The sequence below is a fragment of the Loxodonta africana genome, chromosome 9, assembly GCF_030014295.1.
Source record: "Loxodonta africana isolate mLoxAfr1 chromosome 9, mLoxAfr1.hap2, whole genome shotgun sequence".
Classification (NCBI taxonomy): domain Eukaryota; kingdom Metazoa; phylum Chordata; class Mammalia; order Proboscidea; family Elephantidae; genus Loxodonta; species Loxodonta africana.
Genome location: NC_087350.1, coordinates 80,257,698 through 80,270,959, shown reverse-complemented (window position 1 = coordinate 80,270,959; position 13,262 = coordinate 80,257,698). Strand labels below are relative to the sequence as shown.

The following is a 13,262-nucleotide window of genomic DNA, read 5'->3' as shown; positions in this document are numbered from 1 at the left end:
TGCCCCTGGAATAAATTGCCTCCTGTAACAGTTCTTTCAGTACTGACATCACATGTTCAAGATTCAAAGACTGGAAGTCCCAGGGAGAGCTCCTACGTGCTGAACTAGGGATTCACCTGATTATGCTGGGGAAGCAAAGAGGACGTCTTTCCTGCCTTTACTTCAGTAGTGGAATGCTGACTGCCAATTTGCCACCTAATAAGATTACACATAAACTTTAGGGTTGAGATAATTCCCCAACAGGAAATCAGAATGCTACCAGGAAGAGAATGAGAATACTGGAGAGCTAAAAAAGTGGTATATGGTATATTAGGCAACAAGATGATTTGGTTATATTACATTGATAAGGACAACCCAAGGACTAGCACAGCCTAATTTATATTTCATGTTTTGACTAGTTCTTAACTAGTAAAAATTAGTCACTTGAAATAAAGCAATCTGTGTGGCAGACTGTATTTTCCAAGATGGTCACATCAAGATCTCCCATCCCACATGATCACATAAGGCAACATTGACACTCCTCTCTATGTTCATTCCCTCTGAAGCCTAGGCAGGCTTCTGACTATTGCTCACTCTTGGAAACAAGTCACAATGTTGTGAGAAGCCCTGCCAAAGTCTTGCTGACAGTCAGCATCAGCCTCCAGACATGTGGGTATGCCTTCAAGATGACTTCAGGTCCAGTCATCATCTGACTATAACCATGACAGACTCCAAAAGAAAATCATCTAGCTGAGCCCAGGTAACCCCCAGAACTGTGAAAGACAATAATAAAATGATTTTTGTTGTTTTAAGCCATTAAGGTTTTTTTTTTCATTGTTTCATTTTTGTTTTACTAATTAGGATAGATTAAAATATCACCAACATCCATGTCAAAACTATACTTGTTTGTAAGAATTGGTTACAGAGAATTTATAAGAGTAGTATATATTTTATTATTTATAAATTACGTGCTATACAACCTTTCAGTAAAATTAATAAGTACATACATATAACACACATACATTTTTCTTCCCCAGAGAGCTGGTTGTTAAACATTTACCAGCACACCACTATTTTCATATATTAATTCATTTGCTCTTAACTTCATGAGGTAATACTGTTTTCTAGACAAGAAAACCAAAAAAGCCATTAAGTTTTCAGGTGATTTGTTATACAGCACCAAATAACTGGGACAATGTGATGCTTGTTAACATTTCCCCACAAATCAACATTCAAACACTATCTCGAAGGGACTTTTTTTTTTTTTTAAATGTCTACTATGTTTTGGGGGGAACCATCTCCCACTCATTCTTAGGCATGTGGTACAGATCAGACTATCCTCAAGGTTCTGAGTTCCCGGGGTGTCCAGACACACGATTGTGGGGGGAGGGGGAGAGACGGTGGGCTGGTCAATTTGGTTCCCACTCCCCCTGACCACAGTGATTATGTCAGAGAGGGGTATGTGACTCAAGCCATGCCAGTTAGAGTCAGCCTGGGGATTTTTACAGGTACTATAATGAACGAAAGATATCCTTTTCCTTCAGACTGCAAGCTATGAGGGAGATGTAGGTCTAGCACTATGGTGGCCATTTTTGCCTGTCTGAGAATGAAGCCATCACAGAAGAAAGCAGTACCAAAAGACAGTGTCCTGATGACATCAACAGACCTCCTGGGATCCAGCCATGGCTGGAGTTGTCATCGACCTACCTAGTTTCATCAGCCAATGAATTCCCCTTTTACCTTAACCTGGATTATGTCGGATCTCTGTCACAAAATCAAACGCAAAATTCAACTTATAGTCTCGGAAAAATATAAATAACTACCTTAAAACCTTTTTGGATCCAGAAGGATATTTTTTAAATTCAGTTACTTTGGGAGATATAAAAGTTGTTACGCTCTGCTCTGTTGGAAAGGAATCATGAATCAAGATCATGGTTATTCAAAACTCTCAAGCAACTCTAGCAAATTCAGAGGTCCAACCTAAAAGCTACAGAGAGCTCATGCAGAGAAGATAAGAGTTTTATCAAAAGCTGCCCATCTGAAGCCTTCAAAACAAGGAAATAAGCTTCAGGTCTCTTTAAAAGACTTCAAAATGTGACAATATGGGTATATATGGCTGGATGAGATTAGATAAGCAATCTACTACTTTTTAACTGTGTCTGACCCAAAGCAAGTATACAGTACAATATTTATTATCTGTGGGAACAGACTTTTATAATTTCTAAATATAGGTAAGAAAACACACTCATACCACCATTTAATATATTAAAATGAATAATCAAGAGTTGACTGTTTTCTCAATAGATGTGCTTTCTTAATGCTTTAATTAACCTAATAAAAAAAGGTAATTTGTGTTCTAGAACAAACCAGTTAATAGCAGCACATCTTAAACTATTTGATTTATAAAAACATATCTATGTGCTTTTTAATAATATATTTAGTTCATAAAAAGAAGTATATCCATACTCAAACATCTTCAAGTGATTTGCTGCCTGTCTGCCAGGAAGGACCTGCAAAGTTGCCACCTGCCGGAAGCATCTTACATTCTAAGGAATTCTTAACATTCACTATGCTAGCAGAAAACCAAAAATGGAACAGAACCTTTCCTCTGCTTACAGAGATGATATGGAAAAAAAAAAAAACAAAAAACCCACTGCTATCCAGTCAATTCCGACTCATAGTGACCTAGAGGACAGAGTAAAACTGCCTTGCAGGGTTTCCAAGGAGCGCGTGGTGGATCTGAACTGCCGACCTTTTGGTTAGCAGCCAGAGAGAGAGATAACACAGAGGGAAATAAATATGAGAGAGCGAAACTCGGCAAGATTTCAAACAGGCTAAGATTTTTGACAGGGCACCAAGTCAGGCCCAGTAGAGACCTGGAGCATTCATCCATTGTTCTGATTTGACCAACAAGGTGAGGGTAGGGGAAGGCTGGGCTAGGTGGACACATGGGTACCCAGGGTAAACCCCAGATACCAGATCTGTCAGCATGACTAATTTCCTCATCTATTTCTGCTCTGTTAGTGGTGGTCAGAAACTGGACAGACTAGGCCTGTTGTAAAGGGAATCCATCGATGACTAAAGGTGAGCATGACTGGGGAAGTCAGGGCTAAAGCCAGAAGCCCTTACCACCTTACCTTACCTTCAAACTTTCCCCACTTTGCCACCTTAATTTTCCAGTCAAAATTCCTGGGGACTAAATGACCTAGAACTTTGTAACTCAGTTTGAATAAGAAAAGGTATTAGTGCTCTACTTCTATTTCTAGTGCAAACTCAAAGTGATTTTTATACTAAGCTTGTTGAGGGCAGAAACTATATTTTCTCTCTCTCTATTTCAAGCACCACCCACAGTGCCTGACACTCAGCTTAGAAAATATTGTTTGTTGAGTGAACTGCACCTTCATAGATGAAATATGATAATACCATATTAACCAGCAATCACATTTGTAAGAATCTCAACTATCTCTAAAATCACCCAGAAACCTGGGGGGGTGGGGGGGGGGCGGGAGGCAGAGAGAGACTCAGAATATTCAAAATAAAGATCAAAACCTATGTACGAAAAACTTTCTTCATAGTAACATCCCCCAAGCCCTCACACAAAGTCTTTTGTTTTAAACAAACAAAATTTGGGTAAGCTTTTCTAGTTTCCTAACTGACTAAAGATGAACAACTGCAACTCTAGAATGAGGGCAAGGGGCTGCTGCTTCCCTAAGGCACACTGACAGCTGCAAAAAGAAACAGCTGACCCACTGAGGGGGGAAAGAAAAGCAAATACAAGGACCAGAGACCCCGCAGCTTGGAGCCTTTTAGTAGAGGGGCTCTGTAGCCTTAGACATGTCAACAGCCCATGAAGGTACTTGTGTATTTGGTATACAGATGCACCTACCTAATGTGTTGAAGTGCTTACTTTGTTCCAGGTTAAGTGCTGTGGCATACAGATTTATATGACATGGTCCTAACTGCCACAGGTGCTTGCTGGAGATAAGACACACACACAAATAACCACATTACAAAACAGAATGCATTCCGTGCTACAGCATTAAGTGAAGTGTACTCGGTGGCTCAAAGAAAGCAAAGGCTACTTGCAGCTTCATTGTGACAGGGGCAGGTTTGGATTAGGTAAAGTGAAATACAGAAGTACACTCCAGACAGAGGTAAAGGTGGGGAAGGTGAGATGGGGGTTAGGTCCAACTATGAAACCTCACTTTGTTATAATGGGAGCAGTCCCCAACAAGATATGGTCCAGGTGGCTGATGACACCTGGAGAGAGAATACATAGTTATGAGTGTGAGCAAAGGCTAGGGGTAAGGATGAGGAGATCTATGGGAGTAAGGAGATGGAGCTGAAAGGCAGGGCCAGAGACTGGGATTGGAGGTGAGAATGAGAAAACAGGTATGTACAATGGTGGCAAAGGGAGTGAAAATTAGAGCAAGGGCTCTGGAACAGATGGAAGGAGGGTTTTCTTCTCCACTTCTTTTATGCAAATCCTCCCTTGCTGCCAGTGTCACATGCTGCCACCACAGATGACACTGCCAAACCTTCACCACTGCCAAAAGACCCCTGGTTTGGAAGGTCAGGAGAATGCTGGATGAGCTCTGCCTTCTCCTCCCACGAAACCTGCCATTGGCTCCTCGCAACTCTGCCCTCCAATAGACTGGTACCCAACAAGAATCAGGGATCAGAGCTTTGGGAGAAGGGGAAAGCAATGGCAGACTTCTGGCAGCAGGGTCACCTTGTTATAAGAGGAAAATCTTGGGCTGCCCAACCCTGTGTCAGAGTGGTGGTCTGCCAGAGGACTGCTGTTGAAAGATGGGCATGCACCCACTTTGGTGAGAAGCGCCTTGGGTTCTTAAACGCTAGCAGGCGGCCATCTAAGATGCATAAATTGCTCCCAACCTACCTGGAGCAAAGGAGAATGAAGAACACCAAAGACATATGGTAAAGATGAGTCCAGGAGACAGAAAAGGCCACATAAACCAGAGACTCCATCAGCCTGAGACCAGAAGAACTAGATGGTGCCCAGCTACCACCAATCATTGCCCTGACAGGGAACACAACAGAGAACCCCTGATGGAGCAGGAGAACAGTGGGATGCAGATCTCACTTATATAAAAAGACCAGTCTTAATGGTATAACTAAGACCAGAGGGACCCTGACGGTCATGGTCCCCAGACCCTTTGATAGCCCAAGACTGGAACCATTCCCGAAGCCAACTCTACATACTGGGATTGCCCTAGACTATACGATAGACAATGATGCTGGTGAGGAGTGAGCTTCGTGGCTCTAGTAGACACTTGAGAATATGTGGGCAACTCCAGTCTGGTGGCGAGATGAAAAGGAAGAGAGGGACAGGAGCTGGTTGAATGGACATGGGGAGTACAGGGTAGAGAGGAGGAATGTGCTGTCTCATTAAGAGGAGAGCAGCTAGGGGTACACAGCAAGGTGTGTATAACTTTTTGTATGAGAGACTGGCTTGATTTGTAAACTTCCACCTAAAGCACAATAAATTTAAAAAAAAAGAAAAGATGGGCATGCACAAGGCAGTCAGTTGCATGACAGAGAAAGCACTACATTTAGACTGCAAAATAAATTAAGACAAATTCCACTGCTTTATCCTGTTTAGAGCTTCGCACTTGCACTGTAACTGGCCTAGAAATTTCCCTCTCTCAAGTACTACATTCCCCTAAAATTTGAAATGAATAAATACTCAGCTATCTAGATTTAAAAAAAAAAAAACTTGAGCCAGTTAACATTCAAAACATCATACAAACTAATAAAAAAAACTATACATAGTTATCCAAAAGTCTACAGAAACCAAAAATTAATGGCTCCTTTTAGCTGCTTTTAAGTCTAAGACCATAAGACCACGTCTATTTTAAAATGTTCACTTCCCCCTATTACTTAAAAAAATGTTACCTCTCACCCATCCCAGTTGCTACACACCACACACATACACACACCTTTTCAGCAGTATTAAAAAATAGCTTTCATTGCCTTTTACTCCTGACAATGAAGAAACTTAATTCTTCGTGAAAAGAGTAAACTAATCAAGAAAGCCATACCAAAGCACTGGAGACATTATTACTGATGGTGCCTTTTTAGTAGTGAAGATGAAAAACGGATTTAATCCATTTCTTATACCTAGCTTACTTTCCAAGCAGTGTAAATTCTGTCACTTCTGAGTCATTTATTGAATCAGCAGTGTATTCTGACTGAAACTTAACCTGATGAGTTGCTTTTGACCTTCTATTCAAAATGAAGTAGAATGTATGTTACTAAATGTGTTTAGATTTTTGTAGCATTTGTAGGTTCCGCTCACAAATAAACCCCAAAACAGTGGGTTTTCTTCTCCCAGTCCTCCTTCTTCAAATTCTTTCTGTAGTACAGGCTGTTTTAAAAACTAAAAGCCTCAGATTTTCAGAGAAAGACAGCTGAGTAGATTTTAAATCACAATCAACTAATTAAGATGTCCTAAAAAATCAATTACACCATGTTAACAAAATGATGTACAGAAAAGAAAAGGGAAGCAATTCAATCATTTTAAACTGAAGTTGGAAATAAAGTATTTATAAACCTATGTTATCAAGTACACAAAGTAAGAGCTGACAAAGTATACATACCCAAAAACCAGATCCACGAATCAACCATTTAAAAAAATTTTTTAAACAAAAAAACTTTGTTAATTTCCATTTATGGAAGAAAAATATCCCTTGCAACAGGATTCCTTTCAATAGCAAACTGTCTTTGGAGTACAAAGGCAAATTTGGAAAATTTAGTAAAGTCTGAATTAATAGAGTACTAAAGTATTCAACTGTACTAATTTCATTAAATTTAAGATGACAGTGATTATAAGATACAACATTATTTCATGCAACGGTAGGAAAGAAAAAAGTTACCAATTAATCTAATTTATCACATCCTGTCTTCAAAGAGATTAAAATGTAAAAAAAAAACGTGACTTAGAATCAAGGAAATACTGGAACCTTAAATAATTCAAATCAGAAGATTGGAAAGCAAATTATCTATAGATAACCCTGGATAAAAAGAGACTTAGGCTGGGTTTGCTAGAGAAGCAAAACCAGTGAAGCACAAGGTAAATATAAGCCCAAGAGACAGAAAGGGCCACATAAACCAAAGACTACATCAGCCTGAGACCCTAAGAACTAGATGGTGCCTGGCTACCACTGATCGCTGCCCTGACAGGAAACACAGCAGAGAATCCCTGATGGAGCAGGAGAACAGTGGGATGCAGACCTCAAATTCTCGTAAAAAGACCAGACTCAGTGGTCTGACTGAGACTAGAGGAACCCCAGGGTTCATGGTCCCCACACCTGTGTTAGCCCAAGACTGGACCATTCCCGAAGCCAACACTTCAAACAGGGATTGGACTGGACTATAAGACAGAAAATGATACTGGTGAGGAATGAGCTCCTTGGCTCAAGTAGACACACGAGACTATGTGGGCAGCTCCCGTTCAGAGGCGAGATGAGAAGGCAGTGGGGGACAGGAGCTGGGTGAATGGTCATGGGGAATAGAGGGTGGACTGAAGGAGTATGCTGTCTCATTAGGGGGAGAGCAACTAGGAGTACATAGCAAGGTGTGTATAAGTTTTTGTATGAGAGACTGCCTTGATTTGTAAACTTTCACCTAAAGAATAAATTAAGAAAAAAAAAAAACAGTGAAGCATATATACACACACACAGAGAGAGACACAGAGAGAGATTTATCTCAAGGAAATGGCTCACGCAGTTGTAGGGGCTAGTAAGTCCCAAGTCCGTGGGCCAGGGGTTGAGCTGGAGGCTTCTCCTGACTCATGTAGCTCCAGGGGTTGATGAACCCAAGATCAGCAGATCAGACAGAAGGCCTCTAGCTGACAGGCTGCAGATGCTGACAAATCCAAGATTGTCAGGTAAGACAGCAGGCTGCTGGCTCACAGGCTGTGGAGCCGAACAAATCTCAAGATCCGCAGGTAAGGCAACAGGCCACTGGAACACAGACTACAGAGGCTGACAAGTCCCTATATCAGCAGGCAATATGGCAGCCAGCTGACTCAAGTCCTAAGAACCAGAGGTCATATGACGACGAGTTGGATGCAGGACCCAGAGCAAGCAAGCTAGCTTTGCCAAAACGTTCATTTATATCTTGGATGCAGTCCACACCCTTGAGGTAACTCCCCTTATAAGTGATTGACTAATCACATTAGATCACGTTATGGAGGATGACTACATCATTACATAACTGCCAAACTACATCATTATATAACTGCCCAACCACTGAGAAATCATGGCCCAGCCAATTTGATACACCACCTTAACCATCACAATCCATCCCTTGTCAACTTGACACCCGTACACATCTCCTTAAACCATATACAATCTATAAATAGACAATTACAAAGTCATACTTGCACCTAACATGATACAACTAACATGTGTACAACCGAAAATACAATAGCCCTGTTTATATCTTTTATTTCATAAGTGAAAAAAAATTTTTTTTTGATATATACATCCAAGGAAGAAATAGTTATAACAATTACAGTCCTCGTTTCTGCAACTGGTCATGTGGTTGTAACTGGTATTTAGAACTACCTTCTTCCACCACCTATTCTGTATTCCCTTTACCCTCAGCAAGCACCTTAGCTGGTCGTGGTTCTTTGCCTGGTGGGGTGACCCAAACCTTCATTCCTAAAGGGTCTGAGCTGTTAGTACTCATGTCAGAATAAGGTTGCTCTAGTTTCCCGTTGATTTTAATCACAGGGCATGGTAGTACTAAGAGATGCCCTAAGGGATCTCCTGTATTTCATACATACTCTCTTTTACCACCATTATGCAATATCAATCTGATTTCCCGTTTATAGTCACACCAGCCAATATGGTAACTCCCTTCTTTGCACATTGATCTAGAGGTATGAGGAGCCCAAAGTGGCCAGGTGGCATTCTTAACTTCCAGGTCAATAGTCTGTGTTGTGTCCCCAGGTGGGAGCATTCCACCTTTGGAACAAAGACCTCTAGATTGTAAAGCATAGGATCAAGGGGACAGGGAGCAAAAATTTTGCCAGTGGGTCACTAGGAATAATAGTGAGTGGTGTCACTCTCATCCCCACCCCTTGATTCCTGGAAATGTGAATCCTGGCTATGGGATAAATAGCACCATATCTTGGAAGATGGTTTAGAGCACGTACAGCCTCCTGAAGAATACTCTCCAAACCTGCAAAGTGTTGCCACCTAGCTGGTGCTATAATTGTGTCTTTAGAAAGCCATTCCAACAAGCCAGCTGCTTCAGAAAGCCATTCCAACAAGCCAGCTGCTTCAGGATGATGAAGAACATGGTAAAACCAGTGAATGTCGTGAGCATGGCCCCATTGTTATACTTCATCTGCTGTGAAGTGAGTCCTTGATCCAAGGTGATACTGTGGGGGATACCATGATGGTGGATAAGGCATTCTATGAGTCCACAGACAGTAGTTTTGGCAGATGCATTACATGCCGGGAAGGCAAATCCATATCACGAGTAAGTGTCTATCCCAGTAAGAATGAAACACTGCCCTTTCCATGATGGAAGTGGTCCAATGTAATCAACCTGCCACCATGCTGCTGGCTGATCATCTTGAAGAATGGTGCCATATTGAGGACTCAGTGTTGGTCTCTGGTGCTGGGAGATTGGGCATTCACCAGTGGCTGAAGCCAAGTCGGCCGTGACAAGTGGAAGTCCATGTTGCTGAGCCCATGCATAACTTCTATCCCTGCCACCACAGCCACTTTGTTCATGAGCCCACTGGGCAATGACAGGAGTGGCTAGGGAAAGAAGTTTGGTTTCCACAAACTGCATCATCCTATCCACTTGGTTGTTAAAACTCTCTGCAGAGGTTATCTTTTGGTGAGCATTCACATAAGACACAAATATCTTCACTTCTTTGGCCTATTCAGACAGGTCTATCCACATACCTCATCCCCATACCTCCTTGTCACCAATTTTCCAATCACATCCCTTCCAAGTCCCTGACCATCCGATAGCCAAACCACTGACCACAGCCCATGATGAGTATACAATCACACATCTGGCCATTTCTGCTTCCAAGAAAGTGAACAATCAGGCACATTGCTCGAGGTTCTGTCCATTGGGAGGATTTTCCTTCAACACTGTCCTTCAAGGAGGTCCCATAAAGGGGCTGCAGGGCTGTCACTGTCTACTTATGGGTGGTGTCTGCGTATCATGCAGAACCATGTACACACCAGGCCTAAGTTCTCTCTTCCTCAGTCAAATGATCATAAGGAACTCCCCATGGGGTGATAGGTGCAGAATGGGAAAAGGAAGGAGTGAAGACCATGGGCATTTGGACCACTTCCTTATGCAACTTATCTGTGCCTTCAGGTCGGGTTTGAGCCTGACCTCGTACATACAAGTAACTGGCTGACCACATCAGATCACATCATAGAGAATGACTACATTATTACATAATTGCCAAACCACTGAAAATCATAGCCCAGCCAAGATGACACACAACCTTAACCATCACAGAAAGTAATCTACCCTTACCGACTATATTACGAGGAAGTCAGTACTCTAGCGTGATTCCTTATCTGTCTGAGCTGTCAAAAGACAAATCAAAGCTTTTGGCAAATATATGTATAATTAATAAACTGAAAGGCATGCCAAAAATTGGATCTTGAGATTAAAAGCCACTATTCGGTGATGAAAACAACCGTAAAGAGCAACAGTTCACTCCAAAACAGCTGGTCTTTTAGCATAGGAGAAGTTCACTTCATACTTAGACAAAAAGTGTAGTGTTATGTTACATTCCATCCCACCTGCTACACTAACAAAATTGGCTCTACTAGACAACACGCTTGAGAAATACTAAGTACAGAAAAAGTAAAATTATGTACTTAAAATTTAGAGGGAAAAAGTATTTGGTTACAATTAATTTACATTTTAAAAAATAAAAGCTGAAAGCTAACATGGAATCAATACTTGGTTGTTGGTTTTTTTCCCCTTTCCAAAGAGTATCTGCAACAAATTCAAGACTCTGTCAGCACTACAGCAAGCTTTGTCATATCACAGTGAACACAGTGCTTTTAAGACTTATCCACACTGACAAACTCTGATTCTATATAATTTATGCTGCTGTTATCGCGTACCGTTGAGTCAACTCTGACTCATAACAACCATATAAAAGGAGCACTGCCCCCATAAGGTTTCCTAGCTGTAATCTTTACAGAAGCAGATCACCAAGTCTTTTCGCTCACGGAGCTGCTGGGAGGGTCCAAATAATAGCTGAGCTCTTAACCACTGCGTCACCAGGGCTCCTTATAATTCATGCTAACTACTTTAAATAATGAAAACCATTTACATGCATTCTCTTATCCAAATGACTTTTTTAAATTACTTCAACCTCTTGTGTCAGTCTTGGGACAAATTCTCTTTTGAAAGCACTGACCCCTTGAATTTCGGACAACCCCCCATTATATGCTTTTCCTCCCAATGTTACCACTTTCAGAATTTTGCCAGACACCTCAATTAACCAGAATCCAGCTTGCCAACGTCCCCAACTAACTGTACTCTTCATGTTTTGTTTAACACAACTTTTAGGAGAAAAAAAGGCCAATCTTGACCTCAGACTTTTCAAAAAGTCCTGGTTCATTTATTAAGCAAAACCCATGGGCCCAGAACAGGTCCCCAAACAGTCAGTGTCACCTGGCAGGTCACCAAGCTGGCCTGCAGTAGCCAGGCCAGTCCTCCCAAGTTTGTTAAGATTTCCAGAGGGGCTTAAAGCAACAGTGGGAGATCTCCTCTTGGCTTAGGGGATTTTGCCTAAAATTCTTCTCAGTCTTCTCTCCCCGTCTGGTCTCTTCCCTTCCCACTCTTCGTTGACTGCCGACCACCCTCACCACGGAAATTACAACACTTTAGCAAATAAAAAGTAAAACCCATTGTGGTCAAATCAATTCTGACTCACAGAGACCCCATAGCAAGTTCTCCAGAAAAGGGTGAGGCACTCAGCCCACTTTTTTTTTTTTTAATCTAAGACACAGTAGTCTATACAAAGGGAAACAAGTCATGAATGATGACTAAGTCACAACATTTTTTCAATCTCTAAAAAAAAGATCTAAACGTATGTAACATCTTCTATTTATTACAGTTGAAAACTATATTAACACTTTGAGAAACATCTTGTTTCAATTCTTGCAGGTGAACGGTTTCAGATTTCTATACCTTTAAGTTAACCAGAACTTAAAATTCACCGGAGCTTACTATTTAATCAAGACTTTCCTGTGCCTTTACCTAAAAAACTTTCTCCAAATTAAACAGTATTTCGGATTTGTCTTCTCTTCAGAAGTTAATTTAAACAGCACACTCCACTATGCTAAAATGCAAATTGACTTAACAACAAATGATCTTTTTTGGAAGGAAAATCCTTCGACCTCCCTCAATCACTCCCTTATATTTTAGTATCCATATACAAGCCCGCCTGTTCTCCAAACAAGGGGTGAGGGTGGGACGGCTGTAGCTTACCATGAATCACCCACAGCTCCTAGTACAAAGCCTTGAAATAGTGGGCATTCAATAAATGCCTATTATACACTTCACTCCTCTGATAACTAACTAGTTGACGCATTCCGAAACACCTTCCAGGGTCTGCCACCGCTTCTCGATTCCTGATCGCCTGTGGCCTTGCTCTAGTGAAATAAAATCTCGTCGCTCAAGAAAACAAGACTCAGGATGGGGGCAAGAGAGACACCGGCCCCATCCCACACGGCATCAGATGCCCTATTCATCTCGCCCGGGTGTGGGTCCGGAGGCCTTTCCCACCCCATCCCAGGAACCTACGTCGCCAGCCCGGTGATCCGCGGGGGCACGGGTCCCCGCCCCACCCCGCAGACAGACAGCTTGGCGTCGGGACACGGGGGACGCCTGCGCAGAAGCACCAGCCTCTCACCCGCCTGGCCCCTCCACTCCGAAGGGTAACAATACCCCTCAGCAAGACAGGCAGGGTAGGCAGGGGGCACCGATACACGTCTGCGCGCTCCCCGACGCCTTGGAGAGACCCCCTACTCGCGCCGCCCGCCACGCAACCTTGGTGCTGAACCGTCTCCGAGTGAGCGCGCCCGCCCGCGCGCCACCCCCGCTGGCGCTGACAGGGTCGCCTCACCTGAGCCGGGCTCCGCCCCCTTCTCCACCGCCGGAGGAGGCGGTGACCCCTCTCCAATCGGACCCGACAGTGTCGGAGGAGGTGGGAACGTCCAGGCTGGCGACTCGGTGATGGGATTTCCTCCCCGTTC

The 13,262-nt window shown here is 42.6% G+C and overlaps 1 protein-coding gene across 1 annotated transcript in view; it reads right to left on the bottom strand.

Annotated features, from left to right (window-relative positions):
* ZBTB5 (zinc finger and BTB domain containing 5) overlaps positions 1–13,262 on the bottom strand; it is a 26,286-nt gene extending 13,024 nt beyond the window's left edge. Inside the window, exon 1 of the mRNA XM_003407856.4 lies at positions 13,133–13,262. The gene's annotated coding sequence lies outside the window, so the exon portion shown is untranslated. The remainder of the gene's footprint in view (positions 1–13,132) is intronic.